A 19,426-nucleotide genomic window follows, 5' to 3' on the forward strand; every position below is an offset into this window, starting at 1 on the left:
TTAATTTGCGCAAAGTCACCGAGGAAGGCGGTGGAAGAGCTTAAGAAGAGAACCCAGGAGTCCTCCCACCACTGCATCAAAATAGTGCATGTGCCACAGTGGTGGTGCCAGCTGCTGTTTGCACTTCAGTAGGAAGAGAGGGGTTCCCCTAGCTGCCCCCTGCGGATACCTCTCCCTTCAGAGGTTATGGCCCTGGCTGTCTCCCCTATGAAACTTGCGGTCTCGGCCGCTTGGCAGCAGACACCTGCCCTGCCGCCTTGGAGCTCTGCTGCTCCCCCTGTGCCCGGCGCCTGCCCGTGCAGGGAGCTACCCACGGGCTGGTCTGTCAGAGTCTCTCCTGCCCCCGGGGAGTGCGCGCGGCGCTTCCCCTCCTGCCCCCGAGGCTGCGTCCCGCCTCCTCGCGCTCTGTTTTCCGAACGGCAGTTGCCTGCAGCGCCCCACAAGTCCTCACGGGAGCAGTGTGTAGAACAGAGCGGGGAGCGCCGGCCGGTTGACTCTCTGGGCCACGCCTCGCCGCCATGTCAGTCTCTATGGTAGCTGGGGAGGAGTGGTGTCCCGCGCCCAGCGTTGAGGAGCTGCTGCGAGGAGGAAATGGCGGCTCGACTCGGCTGAGGCGCCCGGTGGCGGCGAGACCTGTCCCCTCCTCCCGACGGTGAGTGAGAGAGGCGGCCTGAGGTGAATCCAGGACACCAGGGTACACCGCCCGCACGGAGGCGGGGGGTGCGGAGAAAGGGTGGTCGCCGCCTACGGCCTGGGGGCGCTGGGCCTGGCTAGAAAATGGAGCAGGGCAGGCCCGGCCAGGCGGCTTCAGGGCCCCCGGAGGGTCAGCGAGCCCTGTTTTCGGGGGTAGTGTCGGCTCGACCCGGTTCTGCGGGCAAGTCGGCGGCCTGGCGCGGTACCAGCGGAGGCGGGCCGCTCGATGCAGGGCCCCTGAGGGAAGCGAAAGGAGCCTCCCTGTAAGCAGTGAGGGCTGTCGGGCCGCAGCGGAGGGACGTCGCCCTCGCCGGACGGAGCAGGGTGTCGGAGGCGGGGTGACCGTTGAGATACAAGATGATCGACATCATAATCGAGCTGATATCAAACCACTTCTCTGTGATGTCACGATCCGTCTCCCCTTTCTGCCCTACTGTTTCCCCCCGGCCCCGCATAGCGGGTGAGAGGGGCTCGGGTGATGTGGTGGTTGTGGTGGGACACCCGCAGTTGGGAGGTCGTTTGATGGGAGTGATGAAATGTGGGGAGACAGTCATCCTGATGTAGGGGTCATTTGGGTGGGAATGAAATTCATCCAAGCTCGGGTGCTTTGTTTTTTTTCCTGGGGAAGTTAGAAGTAAATTCAGTCTGTATTGGTGAGTTACATAGAAGAGGTGAATTTCACCTTGTTTTGGTGATTTAGTCTTAAGGTAGGAGCCAAGGAATTGAAACTCTTTTGGCTTCCTATAAACTATTCAGTAACTTTCCAGCCTCTACATTTTTCTTTTCTCCAGTTCTAATGGTGCCAGATGCCATCTTTTGTATGTGATTACCGTTGTGATTTCCTGGCACCGTTAAGGATCCTGTGCTACTTTCTGCAAGAATTTCTGTCCTAAATTGCCCCTGTAGATTCAATCCAATTAAAAATAGCTAGAGTAGGTTTCATGCTTCATCCCAGACTTTGCTGCATTTCGGTGATGGGTGAAGTAATTCTTTTTCTGTAATTTGTCAGTTTGAACTTGTGAAATGCTTTGTAATCCTTTTGAGATGAAAATTGCTATATAAAATATGAAACAATTTAATTTTTCCTGTAGTTTACATGATCACTTTTAAAACCTAGTATGACACCTTGTTTACTTTGCTGGTGTGTGTCTGGGTTCTGTGTACTCCTTCCATTTAGGAATTTCAGGAAAAAACTGATCTATTTTATGTATCACATAAAGGTTTTATGTAATCCATAATTCTTCAAGACTGTATTTTTCTTGATGGATAAACCTATCTTTTGTTTTTTTTCTCAGAAACCATTATTTTTAAAATATTTAAACTTACACAATCCTATTTAATTTATTGTTCACTTATAGGGCCCTACCAATTTCATGGTCATGAAAAATGCACCACGGACTGTGAAATCTGGGCTTGTCTGTTTTTACCCTATACTATACAGAGCTGGGTGGCCGGAGAGTGGCAGCTGCTGACTGAGGCCCAGCTCTGAGGCAGCAATGCAGAATAAGGGGTGGATATGCCATACCATGCTGTCCTTGCTTTTGTGCTGCTGCTGCTGCTGGTGGCTTTGCCTTCAGAGATGGGCAGCTGCCGGCCGGGAGCCTCTCTCCAGCTGCCCAGCTCTGAAGGCAGCACTGCCACCAGCAGCAGCGCAGAAGTAAGAATAGCACTACCACAACCTCCCCTACAATAACACTGTGACCCCCCCACAACTCCTTTTTGGGTCAGGACCCCTACAGTTACATAACCATGACATTTCAGATTTAAATAGCTGAAATCATGAAATATATCATTTTTTAAATCTTCTGACTGTGAAATTGACAAAAATGGACCTGAATTTGGTAGGACAGTATTCATTTAGCAGTCGGTCATCAGATGAACCTTTTTTTTAAAAGTATGTTCTCATTATTGCTGATATCAGTGACAGATGGTAATGTAAATTAATTTAGTCTCTAAGTATGTTTTTCGTTTCTAGCAATTTAATTAACCATACAACCAATTGAATTGTTGGTTGAGGAAAAATAAATGAAATTCAGCTGAACATGTGAAGTCTTATTTTATTAATTTATAATTTTACAGTTGCAGGAAATGATGGGGGTGGGGGTCAGACAGTCATTTAATGACAGTAGATATTGAGATTCAAAAAGTTTAAGCTTTATAATATTAAAACACAAATTGTCAACATCACAAGTTAAAATGTGCAAAGTAAGTATCTTTAAATCCAACTCTAATATGTTCTCAAACAGCATTTTTTGTACTTTGCCTATCTGTAAATTTCAGTTATCATCAATGGAAATATATTTTCCTGGGTTTGTATGTGTATGGTGAAATCTCCATTTACTGACATTATCAATAAAAATAGAATCCTTCTAGCCTAAATATGTATTATAGATTGTAGTCAATTTTTTTAGCATATGAAAGACTGGAAATATAGTTGGCTTTTGGATCTTTCCATAAGAACAAATGTAGTAGTATCTTCTATGCACAAATTACCTTTTCAGAGTTAGCTGTTAGGGGGTTTCAGAAACAGACTGCACTGAAAGGTGCTTAGATCCAATCTAGAGGAAGACCAAAGGATTATGTTAGCCTTCAGCCTTCTTTGAAGCTGTGTGACATTATCCTGCACCTTGAAGTGAATGGGATATTTGCTGTTGATTTCTATTAGAGTAGGATTAGAGTTTTGAATCATTTAATATAACATTTAAGGTTTTGAGATACAGTGAGACACTAAACCCATTAAGTATTGTGTCTAGTTAAACAAACTTGTTTTGGACTGTGGAGTTTCAATATTTCAGAATGTATATAATGAGTTATAGGTTTTTAAAGTGTTCGGTTAATATGCAAGATGCATTGACTAGAATAATGCAATTAATAATTACCTCACACAGTGTTTTTAATCTTCAAAGTATTTTACAGAAAGTTTAGCTGTAATTGTATGTTGTATTAGCAGTGTTTGTATTTTTTTTAAAGTAATGCAAGTAGAACTGATTTCAGAATATTATATAAAACTCTGAATTCCTAAGATCCAGCTTTCATTAAATAACCAGGAGATAATGAGGGAGACTTAGCCAGAAAAAGAGTGTTAGTCATTTTCAGAAAGTAAAGTATATTTAGCTCTTCAACCAAAAAGTAGTCTCTGTTTTTTATGGTTGTACAGCTGGATTCTGAACTTGTACTAACTCTCCAATTCAGCCATGAACTTCAGCTAGGCTAGGTAGATGACTTCCCATTCTTACTGTGGTGCATTCTCACCCTCTTCTCCCCAGTTTTTTCCAGTTGAGCATTATAAGCTGTTAGCCCAGCTTCTGCATTTCTCTTATTTTTGGACTTGCCTTGCTTTTGGTTGTCACTACTAGACTTTTTTTCCCCCCTTCAAGTTTCCAGTTGGTGCAACCAGCGCTGGCAAAACTAAGGTAGATAGATCACTGGTGGCTTTCTTAACTAAGGGTATGTCTACACTAGAGACCTTTCAGCAGCACAGCTGTACTGTTGCAGCTGCATTACTGTAAGATCTCTCACCTAGCTGCTGTATGCTGACAGGAGAATTAAACCACCCCCAACAAGTGGCAGTAGCTATGTTGGCAGAAGAAGCTCTCCCACCGACTTAGCGTTGTGCACACTACCACTCCCCTGAGCAACATAAGTTTTGCTGACATAAGTAGTAGTGTAGATATGGCTTGTGGCTAGGTCTACACTTCAGCCTATGTTGGCAAAACTTTTGTTGCTTAGGGGGTGTGAATATTTCACCCTCTGCATGACATAAGTTACACTGACATAAGCATTCGTGTGCATAGCTTTATGTTGCTGGGAGAACTACTCCTGCTGACACAGCTTATGCCACTTATGAAGGTGTTGTTTTTTTTAATGGTGACGCAGCTTATGCCACTGATGGAGATGGTTTTTTTAATGCTGATGGGAGAGCTCTCTCCCATTGGCATAAAGTGTCTTCACCACACACGCTGCAGCGGTGGAGTGCATGTGTGTATAGACAGGACCTAATACTCGCACTGTTGCTAAGAATGCTGGTAGTAGCAATGCTGGGAAATTTAAAGAAAGGGATTTAGTGTAGACAAGGCCTGTCACTCTCCCTATATAAGAATATCTGGATAACTACCTGAGTGGGCTTTGGAGAGTCTCTACTCTCACAAGTAGAGGCTGTAATCTAGTACCAAGTATGGCATGAGGGGTACATATTTTACCTATCCAGGAACTTATGTGAACCCAGTCTCTGTAGTACCTGAATGCTTCACAGACATTAATGACTGTATCCTCATAATATCATTATGAAATAGGGAAGTAATATTCTCATTTTACAAATAGTGAACTGTCCAATGCTACCCAGTAACATTGTGACAAAGGCAGGAATTGAATCCAGAAATATAGCCAATGTTCTGAGAGACAGATTTTGTTTGTATACAAGTTATTTCACTAAATTGTGACTCCTAGCAGAGAGGTTCATTTTTTGTTGTGTTCAAATATTTCACTGTTTTCACTATTATATTTTTAAATAGCTAAGCACAGTGTGATGAGTTAAGAATGAAGTTGATAACTTTCATTTCAGACTTCCCTATTTTAGATCGTTTGTTACAAATACATTAATACAGCTTTTTGTATTTAAATGGTAACATAAAGGTTTAAAAATCAGCGTTATATGCAAAACTTTGATGGCAATGGTATAATTCATATTAGTCTAAGAGATTCCTGTAGAGCCGAGTATAATTTTATTAAGACAGGAGCAAACTAAGTAAAATGTTCTACTTTAGAAACAATTGTAGTAATGGGTGAAGTCCTCGTCCCGTTGAAGCCAATGGCCAAACTTCCACTGACTGTAATGGGCCAAGATTTTCCCTTATGTGTCTGTATATTTCATTATAAGATCAGAATAGCATCTCACACTATAGTGATACTGTGCTGGGGAGATTTTGTTTGTCTTTGTAACTATTTTATATATTTGGGAAGTTTTAACAGGTTTACAAATCCTTGCCATGTATATTTCAGAGAAAAAACAATAATTACAGATTTTGTTTCCAGAAAGATTGTACATTAATATAATCAGAACTCTGTTTACCAGGCCAGGCTTTGACATATTATAGAGTTGCGCTCTGGAGGTTTAAAAATTAATGTCTTATCAAAATGTTTCGCACTAAGCATCCTGCTTGTTTCTAGTTTTAAATACTTTAAATACACCTTTTTCTGATTGTTATGACAGCTGTGCTCATGGACCCAGAAATTAAAAGCAAGGTTTAATACACCTGCCCTGAGGCCAGTTAGTTTTCTGGACATACTACAATTCTGCATATGACAGTACCCAGACTTATCAGTTGGATGGTTATGGCACATGTCAGTCTTTGAGCTATTAAGTTTTACGCTAACTATGCTGGCTTACCATTTTAGGAATCATTTCACTCATTAATGAAATATACTGCCTTCTTGTGTACTGTTTCTGAACACTGTTGCTTAATACATGAATTGTAGGTGGGCAGAATTCAATTATCCAAATTGGAATGTGATCTAAATTCTGGGAATAATACCCCTACCCTTGCGGAAAAAAACAAAAAAAACACCCATAGTTTCTTTAATGTCAGGTCCACTGAGTTGCCCCAATTCTAAAACAACCACTGTGCATTCAGTAGTGTAGTGTCCCCAGAGGGCATAATGGAGAATTGGGGTATGGCTACACTTACAGTTGTACAGCTCTGGGAGTTACAGCTGACTTCGTACAGCTGTGTAGGGAAAGCGCTGCAGTGTGGCCACACTGACAGCTACCAGCGCTGCAGTGTGGCCACATTTGCAGCATTTGCAGCGCTGTTGGGAGTGGTGCATTACGGGCAGCTATTCCAGCGTTCAAGTGGCTGCAACGTGCTTTTCAAAAGAGGGGGGTGAGGGGGAGCGTGGAGGGAGAGAGAGAGTGGATTTTTGGAGCTGTTAGCTCCCTGCCTTGCAAGTTCTAAGGACTGGAACATACACATCACCAACCTGCAATCAATTTAAAAGTTTCGAGCCCTTCCCCCATCCTTCTCTTATTCACTAAATGCAAATTATGCACTCCTAAATAGCCTTCAGACCACATAAGTAGCCACTCCAACACAGACTCCCCCCTCCCCCTCCCGCTGTGTGACTTCTCTCCTCAAGCAAACAGCTGTGAACATTCCAAAGCAATTCCCCTGCCTGCCTCCTCGCTTGCTGGAGCAAACAGCAGCTGTGTTTTTTTTTTAGATAAGCAGCTCCTGGGAACCTGGATGGAGTTCAGCCACTCTTCTGGTTTGTTGTGAACAGGCATTCTGGGATACCTCCTAATACCCTGGAGGCCAATAACAGCGCTTTTGGTGGCCACACTTGACGAGCAGCGCTGCATCACCAGCGCTGCAATTGTTACACCCCAAGCAGACCAGATGTACAGCTAGCGTTGCAGCCAGGGAGTTGCAGCGCTGGATGTGCCTTGCAACTGTAGACAGTTACTAAGTTGCAGCGCTGTAAACCCACCACCAGCGCTGCAGTTCTCCATTGTAGCCATGGCCTTGGTTAATACTACTTCAAAGGGAATAGTGCCAAGTTCTGTGAATCAGTATTGCTGAAGCTTTTTGTTGACTGGGCAATTGCTGGAAATATTTTTTGAACACTGCTAATGAGGAAGTTCAATAGCAGAACTCAACTATAGTGCAGGTAAGTAGTTCAGATTTGAAAAATAGTGAACAAGCTGTATTGTATAAGCAGTGTACAAGCTCTCTTTTGCAGCATACTGGAGAAAGTATGCTAAATACTACAGTATAAAGAGACAAAGTGGGTGAGATAATATCTTTTATTGGACCAACTTCTGTTTGTGAAAGAGACAGGATTTTGAGTTTACACGAGCTCTTCTTGAGGTCTGTAAGTTGTTCCAATAAAAGATATTACCTTACCCATCTTGTGTGTCTAATATTCTGGGACCAACATGACTACAACAGTACAGCAAACTACAGTATGTTGACTATGTAATACTAATATCCAGTGACAGTTTGATATGAAGCTAGTAAATTATAGTTTTGTTTTACTATTCTTAAGGTCAGGACATGAAAAATCTACTTGCCTGGGGCAAATAGGAAGTTTTCCTGGACAACTATCATTACCTTTTGCAGAATCAAAGGTTTTACCTAATGGGGAAAAAAAATCACTTTTTTTCTTCTGTGTAAAGTGATGCAGTACTTCTTTCCAAAGTCTGCAGACAGATGATTCAGGAGTCTCTGATGCTGCTCAGAACAGCCCCAAATGGCAGACCAGTTGAAATTCTCTAGAGTCTTTATTAGTTTTACTTCTTCCGTTCAGAACCCTGGGTGCAGCACCTAGAACGTAGATCAGTTTCACTCTTCTGCTGCTTGGGAAATCTATGAGCATCAGCAGAGGCAGACAGTGAAGTAGCTTCCTGGTAAAAAGGGTACTAGAATGATGATGATCCAGTTTACCACAGCCAGAATGTTGGTCTAGTGGTAAAATAGCAAAAATTCTTCACCCACTCTCACAATGACAAGGGGCCTTTGGAATGGGAGATATTCAACGAACTCTGTAGCTGGTCAGTTACTAGCCACTGAATACTTAAACTAATACTGGTGAAATTCATTCAATAACATATTCTTCCAGTTTTTTCCCCCCATAGTCGAACTGATCATAGTTGTAAGTTATTTTTTAAAAGCATATTGAATAATTAAGTCTTTAAATTCAATACACACTAAACAGTATATAACTTTTATTCTTTTAAATTGCTGAGGTATGCTCTGTGTGGATGGGAGTGGACTGAGTGTAGAAACACTGGTATGCTTATGCCCAGTCTACACTTTTTTAAAAGTTTTTCTGGCATAGGGTTAATTAGGAATCACACCCTTAACGGACATAGCCGTGTTGACAAAAACCCTAGCATAAATGCAGTTATATTGGCAAAAAAGTTCTTGCTGGTATAGCTTATTTTGTTTGGGGAACTGGTATAAGTTATACCGGTATAAGTTGTATACAAATAAGGCCTTGGCTAGCTACACTGGTGCTTTTCAGCACTGCAACTTTCTTGCTCAGGGGTGTGAAACAACACCCCCCTGAGCGCAGCAAGTTACGGCACTGTAAAGTGCCAGTGTAAACAGTGCCCCAGCGCTGGGAGCACGTCTCCCAGTGCTGTAAGCTAATCCCCTCAGAGAGATGGAGTACCTGCAGTGCTGGGAGAGTTCTATCCCAGCGCTAATGCCGTGACCACACTTGCACTTCGAAGCACTGCCCCGGGAGTGCTCCCGCGGCAGCACTTTGGAGTTTCGAGTGTAGCCAAGCCCTAAGTCTTTTGCCTGGTATAAGGTGCCTCACCACTAAGAGGGTTTTCTGGCAAATACTTTCTCTAGTGTAGACAAGACCTTAGATTTTGAGCTAGCTGGTACTGAGTACTTTTTTAATGCTCTGCTTATGGTGTTTGGTTTGCTGTTACAACAACATGAATGTTAAGGTTGTATCAGAATTTGCAGTATAAATTACAGTTTACCTGGCTTCAATCTCTGCCTGGAAAAATTACTTTGGTCTAAAGAAAATCAATAGAAGTCTACCAATATGTGGAGTCAGAATAAAATAAATTTGTAATAGTTAGTGCTCCTCTCATTTTAGCTGATAGTGCATCCTCTTTTTCTTCTCCATTTCTGTTTCCAACTTTCAGCGTGAAGGATCAGAGCAGTTTATAGTAAGAATTTCTTCTGTAGGTTTTGTTTCAGAAGATTTTAGGTAGTCTTAAAGGCAGCAGTATTGTTTCAGGTAAATTTGCTTTTAAATTTTTGGGGGGGGGGGGGGATTTCCACTGCAGAAGCCAGGGAAGCAGTTTGTGCTTTATTTCCCTGTCTTTTGCTATAGAATTGATCTACTGTAATCTTCTTCACCTAACTGTAACTGTTCTTTCCATTCCTTCCAGGGTCTGCCACCAAAAGCCTGTCTCCCCTTCGTAACTTTCCCAAGCTCCTAGAGTTCTGGGGGGATAAAGCATAAAATAGATTGGGGAAGGGAGAGAGAGGCAGGCGTGCTATCATAAATTGTATTTTGCTTTCTAATGTTGATTGTTAACATTTTTTAAAATACTTCACTGTTCTCAAAAAATAATCGTGCTTTCAAACACTGATCTCGGCTGTAAACTTAACTTCATTTTAGCAATTTTTTAAATTTAATTTTATTTTTTAAAGTGTGGTGATTCTATTACTGGGCAGCTGTGAAGTATAACTAATTTTTTTTAGTTGCGCTAATTAGGGTTTAATTTTGGTTGAATAATGGAAAAAGCAAACGTGATTCTGATGCATTAACAGGTGTGTTGTAAACAGACACAGAATAATTCTTCACTCTACTGGTGCGCTGGTTAGGCCTCAACTGGGAGTTGTGTCCAGTTCTGGGCACCGCATTTCAGGAAGATGTGGAGAAATGGAGGGTCCAGGAAGGGCAACAAGAATGATTAAGGTCTGAGAACATGACCTATGAAGGAAGGCTGAAGAATTGGGTTTACTTTGTTTTGGAAAGAGAAGACTGAGAGGGACGTGATGCAGTTTTCAGGTATCTAAAAGGGTGTCATTCAGGAGGAGGGAGAAACTTGTTCACTTGCCTCAATGATAGACACAAGCAATGGGCTTAAACTGCAGCAAGGGAGATTAGGTTGGACATTAAAAGTTCTACTGTCAGGGTAGTTAAACACTGAATAAATTCCCTAGGGAGATTGGTTGGAATCTCCATCTTGGGAGGTATTTAGGAGTCAGGTTAGATAAATGTCTATCAGAGATGGTCTAGACAGTATTTGGTCCTGCCATGAGGGCAGGGGACTGGACTCGATGACCTCTTGAGGTCCCTTCCAGTCCTAGAGTCTATGAATCTATGAACCCATGGGAGTATCTTGAATAGAATTATCTGAAATGGACCAGGGATTTTATGCAAGGTGAATATGAAGCAAAGCTATTGCAGATCTACCAAGATTAGACTGTCAAACAAGATTTAGGTGCTGATTCAGTAATCATTTCACTTAACATGAAAAATCCATTTGCTAATTTTATTTTTTTGCTGCTTTTTAGTTAGCTTTTCATAAACATATTGTATCTATTGGAATAACATGTTTTTATTGGCAACTGAATCCATTGTTTTTGTTTATAATGATAGTTTGTACATCCTTTCTTACTCACTGTGATTTAGACTGCTTTCCCACTTCTTTTCAGAAATTCATATTGTAAAGCAGGGATTCTCAACCTTTTTCTTTCTGAGTCCCTCCCCCGCCCCCCCGGCTATAAAGGCTCCATGGGCCGCTTGTGCCACAACAACTGCTTTTCTGCATAACCAGTAGATTAAAAGCCAGGGCCAGTGTTAGGCGGTAGCAGGCAGGGTAATTGCCCAGAGCCACACGAAGTTAAGTTGCGTGGGCTTCAGCTTCAGTCCCAGGTGGCAGGGCTCAGGGTTCAGCTTTCTGCCTTGGGCACCAGTGAGTTTAATGCTGGCCCTGCTCTCTGGTTTATTTTGGCGAAGCCCCTGAAACCTGCTTGCGGCCCCCCTGAGGCCCCGGAGCCCTGGTTGAGAACTGCTGTTGTGAAGAACATTTGATTGGAGTGCATGAGGAACAAACTTTGTGAGAAAAGTTTTAGAAGGAGCAACGATATATTTTATTATAATAAAAACCATTCCCCAATACTGTATCACTTCTATCATGGAATTCCCAGTGCCAGAAGCAGTTTAATGTTTACTTCTGTAACAGAAGTGGAGATATGGAAGACTTTGTCCTATAAAGGGTTTTGATGAATATTTGTTAGCTCCAGCTAAGTCACTAGGGGGAGATCATGCTAACTGGTGCCATCATATACTTTTGAGTTATAGGAAGAATTGGTTTACTATTCCTTAACTATATTGTAACACATTTGCTAAGTCTGTATAGCTATTAATTATTTTTTGAGGGGCAACTTTTTTTAACTGCTAAAAATTTTTTCCTTTTTATACAGATTATACTTTAAAGTAAACTACCATATTGGTTTGGCTTTCATTTTTCTGTAAAATGTACTCATGTTTAATTTGACATGGAGTTAGCTATTTGAAATAGAACAGGTATTTAAATTGAAATAGACAGGCATTTAAATTTTTAGTCCAATATAGTACTGATATCAGAATTGTACTATCATATTTAATGCCTTATAAATGTACTTTTAATAGTCTCCACTCTGCTAATACAGAACATACTCTTGTAAATGTATTTGTGCATATATTTGAAAAAACTTTATCCGGATGAAAAAACTCTTCATTGAAATAATACATCTCAATTTCCAGAGATCTAAAAGATGTCCAGGAGTGTGAAGATACTGATGCACAGTCCTAAAAACAATCACAGAGCACTATATTTACATTCATATGTGTCTCACTTCTAACATGAAATAATTGCAAGTTGTTGGCACTCTTTTTGGCAAAGAGAGGAATGGTTGTGTAACTCAGCTACATATTGCCAAATCTACATTTACTCTTGCAAATTGTAAAGCATTTATTAACATTTGAGACTGTGACATTATTTCATGGGAAGTAGTTTTTGATTAGGTAGAGTAAAACCTTAGAGTTACCAATACCAGAGTTATGAACTAAACAGTCAACCACACACCTCATTTGGAACTGGAAGATGCAATCAAGCAGCAGCAGAGACCCCTCCCCCCCCAAAAAAAAGAGAGAGAAAAAAAAGCAAGTACAGTACAGTGTTAAACATAAACTACCAAAAAAAATTAAGGGAAAGCAGCATATTTTCTTCTACATAGTAAAGTTTCAAACCTGCACGAAGTCAATGTTCAGTTATAAACTTTTGAAAGAACAACCATAACGTTTTGTTCAGAGTTACAAACATTTCAGAGTTACGAACAACCTCCGTTCCCAAGGAGTTCGTAACTCTGAGGTTCTACTGTATGGAAAATATGAAGGAATTTGTGATTTTTATTTATTTATTTTTTTTAAACCAGATAGTTTTGCAAGTAAGTGATATGGTAGACGTGTTTTCCTAAGTGTCCTAATGCTTCGAATTTATGTAGTATTTTCCACTTGTAGGTGTCAAAGCACTTTACAAGGGAAGTTACAATATTACATTTTCTGTAGTAGCTTTCATGTTCATGGACTTGACAATCCTTAGTTAATTACAAACATTGCAACATACTTTTGTTATGTAAATATTATTTTAAGCATCAGATCTTTTAAAGATAACTACATGATGGACTAGCGCACACAATATCTTCATAGAGCAAAATTGCAAAGGAAGCCTTAGTGACTTACTGTTGTGTGATTTTGTAATGACATGCACTTTTTAACATGATAAAGAACCATTATTCTAACATGGAATATTTTCACTAGTTTACTGTTATTTGTGAATCCAGTCACACTAATGCTGATAAGCATTAGACCTATTTTACATGAAAACTAAGACACAGATAAGTTAGACATTCAAGGTGTCAATGGCAGACCTGAGGTTCCAACCCAGGTTTCCTGACTCCCAGTCAAAGTCCCTGTTGACTGGATGGTATAGATAAAATTTCAGGATATAAAATCGTATAACAGTAAAATGTAAAAGGTATGAAAAGAAAATACAAAAAAATCAGTCATGAAAAATATGTGTACAGCTATGTTTTTCAATAAATATGAAGGCCATAGAGAAGAAGGAAGAGCAAAAAGAAAAAATGGAAAAAAAGAGATGGATAAAAGAAGAAACGTAGGTCTGAATATGGACACTGTTCCATCGTAAGTTAATAAAGTATTTGTTTTCACACAGATTGTTCTTCATTAATTTGTAATCTATATATTTCTTTTTCATCTAAAGCTGTTTCAGTTAGTGATATGACCAGTTTCTGTTTGTGCGGGTATTCACGATATTTTTAATGCTTGGGTATTTATATTAATTGAGAGTACTACAAAATTATAGATAAATTAACCTTAAAGAATTGCTAATTTGGGGTGCGTTCTGATATGAATTCAATTTTCTTGCCCTGAATTGAGATTGAAAATGATGAACCAGTCAATATTTGTAATAAAGAGCAGTTATACTGGCTCCTTATCTTTTGATAATGGGATAAACGAATGAAGGTCTCTTTGTCATCATACTTTTGTTATTACTCAAATGTGCGTTTAAAAAAACCCCCATGCATCTTACAAAAAGTTGTCTGTATTGGTGATAACTCAGCTTACCATGATACAGATGTAGATGTCCCAAACTCAATATTTACAGTTAGATGTGGCTGTCTCATAGAATTATTCCAAATCATCTCTTTGGAGGTGATTTGGAATAATTCTATGAGACAGCCACATCAAACTGTATTAATGGAAAATCAAAAAAAGCAAATGATGTTGATTTATCATAGGACTGTGGGCAGTTCTTAAAATGCCATTTAATGAGGCACCTGTGAGAAAGCTTGCCCTTATACTTCTTCCTCAAGTGTGCTGCTTCTATAAGATAACTACTAGTAGCAGTTAAAGGAAAACTAAACTATACAATATATCAATAAGAGTAATGAAACTTCTAGTTCTAACGAAGACTATATTACGAAATGTTAAAGTCTTAAACAGAAATCATTAGATCTTGGTGAAATTAAAGTCTTCTAACATAAATATCAAGAGAGGTAAACGTTGATTAAGATGAGTCCGATGGCAATATTTACATGTAGAGACAGTTATGAATGAAGATAATCATGGTGTTTGTTTACATGTGTGTTGTTAAATGCTGAAATTTCTCATCAGAGTATTTGAGTAGATTTTGTGTTTTCAGCAGCAAAAAGCTGCAGTAGCACGTGGAAGAGTTATTCTCCAGCCATCTCTGCAGGGCTTCGTGTGGGATTCCTTTTTCCAAGTTTGAAGCTGCTATTTTATCATACTCAACAACTGACAAAGTAATATTTTCATGTACTTAAAATAGTTAAAACTTCCTTGAGATAGGGGAAGGATTGTTTGGAGTGGAAAGAGAGTGTCTGCTTTTGCTGGCTGCTGCTTGGAGAGAAGAAGGGAGTGAAGACTTTCGCTTGCTGCTTCAGTGTCTTTCGTGGACTATTTCAGTACAGTGACCTTCCAAATGCTGTTGACAAATAATGGAGTATAACAGTCATCCTTATGCTGGACAGCTCAGGATTTCCTTGATCAACAGAGCCATTCAGTGGGACACAAAATTCAGGTTTTTTTGGCAGATCTGGTTTCAATAGAAGCTGCCATAAAAAGCATTAAAGTATGTTTATACGGTGAAAAGCGACTTTAAAAAGTGCCATTCGAAGTTTTCATGTTCTTTGTCTCCTCCTCCAAATTTGTGAAATTTGCAAGTAACTGTATATTTTTGTAACTTGTAAACTCCGTTTGGATTTGTAAGTCAATCGGGGTTCTTTCTCTCTCTTAACATCACCAATCAATAATTATTCTACAAGTGGAATTCAGTTAGATTGCTGATGATACATGAACCACGAAAGTCCATTTCATGGTTCGGAGGCTATACTGATTGCAATAATAACAAAAATAAAATGTTTTATACTTACTGTAAGAGAGAATTTTCAGCACTTCTTACTTTGATTATGAGTGTTAGAATTTGGGAGCCTGTGGAGAAACAATGTGCAATATGTAATGTTCCTCCACGAGTTTTGGAAGAAAAGTTTCCAAATCTTCCATAGCAAGACTGGTTAAATGCAGACTTACAGGGGTAGGCAAGGCAAAAGGGATTGTCCCATAATGATGTATCAAGATACAGGTCCATTGGAGCCGTGCCTTCCACATACGTCTGTGCTTCATAGGAGTACATATATACTACCATTACTTGGTCTAGGCCCTAAAACTGTGGTTCTCAAACTATTGTACGGGTGACCCTTTTCACATAGCAAGCCTTTGAGTTTGACCCCCTTTATAAATTAAAAACATTTGTTTATATATTTAACACCATTATAAATGCTGGAGGCAAAGCAGGGTTTGGNCTCGTGACCCCCTAAGGGGTCCCAACCCCCAGTTTGCCCTAAAATACCATTTTGATTATACTAATAACTGCACCTCTTGTTGTTGTCAAAAGTAGTAGACAGTGGGAGACTTTTAATAGGCTGCAGTAGAAATTTGACTTCTGCAAGAAAAACCAATAAACGTATTACTCCATACATATTTTAAGGGATTTTTCTGTGTTCCACCCATCTTTAATGGCTGACTGGACATACTGAAACAGTGACAAGTATTTCTAAAAACTGGTCTGTCCTGAAAACTTAAACATTTTTTGGTAAATTTTTACTTCGCTGTTCAAAGTTATTAGAATGAATTAATGGAATTTTCCTTTAAACTCAGTATCATAGAAAGAACGGCACTCCGATTTTGAATTTTTTTCCAAGACTTACTGGCCCAAGGAGTAAGCCTACTAAGGCTGCTATGTTCCCAAGTAGCCACGGACCCGTAAAAAGTATGATCTTGCAAATTAAAGGAATTGAAACAGTTCTGTACATTTGTACTGTATCTAACTGTAGCATTGGGAATCAATTTTTTATTGAATAAACTTAAAAATACCCAGAACAAACATAACTTTGTGCTTTTGTTATAGTCATGTTTCCCCTTTTTGTTTTAATTCCACTTTTTATTTTCTATTGTAGATTTTCTGTATTGTGTTCTGTATTTTCTGTATTGTTTTGAATATTCCCTCTTTATTTGTTTTCACCCTTTATATCCTTTTCCTATATTTTACTATGTTCTCTCTCTTGTATGTTTCTCGTCCTCCTTTTCCTATAAACCCCTCTCCTTGTTTTTCTTTAATTTATCCCATTTATTCTGTTTTTAACATCCACACACCTGTTTGTATTCACTGATGAATCTCTACATATCAACTCACATTTACACTTGCATTTATCCACTTGTACTTACTTGTGAAAAGACCCGCTTGCTCACATGCAGCCATCTGCTAACAAATTCACTCCTGACTCCTCCCATCTTCCAGTGATTAAAAACCGTGGATCCCGGACCCTGCCTTTTTTGTTACTCCTACAATCCTAGTAGTTGAAACACCTTTTTCTTCCTCTTAAGAGTCATATAGTACCTCTTTAGGGCTAATAAATGGACTTTAATGGAATTACTCATGTTTAAAGTTAAATGCTTTGCAGGATCAGGGCGTTAATCTAGCACTTCAAATTTAGCACTGAAAGTATGTAAATGCACCCATCCATAATGGCTACTTCATTCATGTAAGATGGTGACATTGTGAAGAGAAGTTTTACTAAGTCTTCACGAAGTTGGCATCCTGTGGATACAGGTATCTGCAGATTGACTTATTTTAATATTTTGCCTGCATGTGACCCCTCACCACCACCTCCCATAACACTGTTTCGTTGGCATTTCAGTTACCGACTTTTTGTTGTCCATGTCTTGTGGATTCTAGCCCCAGATTTGATAGCTGTATGTCTCTGCTGTTTCACAGTATAACATTTTTATATTTGAAGCCTTTCTGGGTTATTCCAAGTTATTGTCCTGAATATAGCTGCTTTTGTTGAAGAGATGTAACCTTATTGTGATCTTAAAGAAGGCAGGCTATAATGGAATACGTAATACACTTTGGTTTAAATATTATAGGAGTGTGTGGTGTATTTGCAGGAGGGAGTGTTTTAGATGGCTTCTTCATCTTTGGCATCTCTGATGTGTAGGGCTTGAAGATCAAGATGTCTGTTTGTTTTAAGGATGTTTTTACCAAGGCAGAATTAAGGATGTTTATCTTAGATTAACTGTGTAGACCCATAACTTTTAAGTGTAATATTTTGAAATTCCAAGCTTTTATTTGGTTTTTTTTGTCTTGTTTCATTTTTGAAGAAATGACAGCATTTTAAAGTGGTTTCCCTTAAGTAATTGATAGCTGTTCCAATTGAACATGATTTTTTTTTTTGCCTGTAAACATCTTTTGTTTTAAAGAATATTTTCAGAATTGCTCAGTTACAGGACTTTCTGGGGAGCTTGCCGGCTATGCAGGGACTGTGTGAGAGGACAGAGTATAGAAACGATCAGGCTCCATAACATATGTAGAAACATCAAAATGTTCTTTTAAAATAACCACATAACACTACCAGTAGCTAATCACTGTCCAAAGAGTCAGTCTGACCTAACCCATATGAATATGAAGATAATCATCCAAATGTGAACTGTGTATAAACTTGAGGTCATAATGTCTCCCTGAGTCTTTAGACAAACCAAACCAATTGTTATGCTGCTGTTTGTAGCTTTGCAGAGTGAAAAATGTGCAAATATTGTCCCTTTTCAGTGCTGTTTCTAAGAGTTCCCTGAGCAACTGTGAAACTGATAAAAAGCAGGTCAATTTGCTGTAGCTATTTGGGAAATTTATTAGAGGTTCCCTTTACAGCTACTTGTTTATTCTATTCTTCTCCCTATTAAAACCAGTGTGATCAGAAGAGGAATCTTACTGTCAACCTCTGCTGGTTGAGATTCATTCCTAGTTGCATATTTGTGTGCACTGTAGCCTTTCAGAGTTAATGAGTATGTCTTTGATTAGGTCAATAATAATATTAGTAATACAAGATCTTCTGATTAGCAGAACAATCTTTAATGAGGATCTGACAAAATTCTCTTTCAATTAGTTGTGGAATTTATAAAAGGTGTGTGAAGTCTAGTGATTCTCTAGAAAACTAGAGAATTTGGAGGTCGTTCTGTGATTGGCATGAGGAGGGAAAGATTGTCTTGCCATGTTGCTTTCATTCTAGAATTTCTTCAAGCCAGGTAGACATGAGCCCAAGTGCTACCAGCATTAAAGTCCAGTTTGCAATAGTTGTAGGCTAGTTTTCATGAGGCTGGGTGGACAGCGTAGAGGCCATCAAATGTATTATGTGCCTCCATGATGCTCTGTCCTGAGCCAAATCTAGCGCACTGCTGGGTAGAATGCCTATGAGGAACAGGTGTCTGACACCATCCAGCCACCGAAGCATTATATATTCTAAGTTTCATCTCTCTACTTATCAGAGTGTTTGGTTGTGAAAGATGCTCTTAATGAGGTGCATCATTACTGATGACAGTTTTGCAGTGAGGGCTTCAAGTTCTTTCTTGATGCTGCCCATGTTATCGACAACAGAGCCAAGGTAGGTGATGTCACTAACAATATCAACTGAGTGGTCATGCATTAAGATGCTAGAACCCACAGTATATTCAAAATTGCTGACTGGAAGAATTTTTATTTTACCCCAAATGGGAGAGTAGTTGTAGGATTCAGAAGAAGGGTTAAACGATTAACTCTGTTCCTGTAGGTAGGCACCCAGATGTTTCTGAAGGCTGTTGACAGCCTGAGATCAGTAAAGCAAGCTGTGATTCATGCTTGGTGCTTATCATTGGCATGCTCTCACAACTCCCCTTTAGAGACAGTGAAGAGAGAGTTTCATTATGTTTGTTGTTGAAGATTCTGCTTCTCATCACTGCAAACTGATTTGAAGGATAGGAGAGCAATATGTACTGTCTTGCAGAGAGTCTTCCATCATTTCTGCACCTCGCTACATTTGTGTTTAGACCCTTCTAGAATTCAGAACAAAGATTACATGTACGTTCCATTTGAAGCAGAAAATTGCTTTGCCTACTTTCTGTCCAGAATTGCTAAAGCAAAATAAAATTCAATTGTTGGACATGCATAGGGCACCACAGGTTTACATAATGGCTCTCAGCATGGAGGAAAGTGCTATTTAGAAAGTAATATCTGAGCCAAAATTTTTAAGATGTTAAAGATTTGTAAGGCATGTAAAACTTCATCAGACATTATACATTAATGTACAGG

At 39.6% G+C, this 19,426-nt stretch overlaps 1 protein-coding gene across 8 annotated transcripts in view; it reads left to right on the forward strand.

The window, feature by feature from the left end:
* Positions 1–523: 523 nt before the first annotated feature.
* DIDO1 (death inducer-obliterator 1) overlaps positions 524–19,426 on the forward strand; it is an 89,919-nt gene continuing 71,016 nt past the window's right edge. For 3 of the 8 annotated variants that reach the window (XM_032766382.2, XM_075072222.1, XM_075072223.1), the window contains exon 1: positions 524–652. The gene's annotated coding sequence lies outside the window, so the exon portion shown is untranslated. The remainder of the gene's footprint in view (positions 653–19,426) is intronic. The other 5 variants (XM_032766380.2, XM_032766383.2, XM_032766384.2 and 2 more) reach the window with 3 other exon arrangements.

Source organism: Chelonoidis abingdonii, chromosome 14, assembly GCF_003597395.2.
Source record: "Chelonoidis abingdonii isolate Lonesome George chromosome 14, CheloAbing_2.0, whole genome shotgun sequence".
NCBI lineage: Eukaryota > Metazoa > Chordata > Testudines > Testudinidae > Chelonoidis > Chelonoidis abingdonii.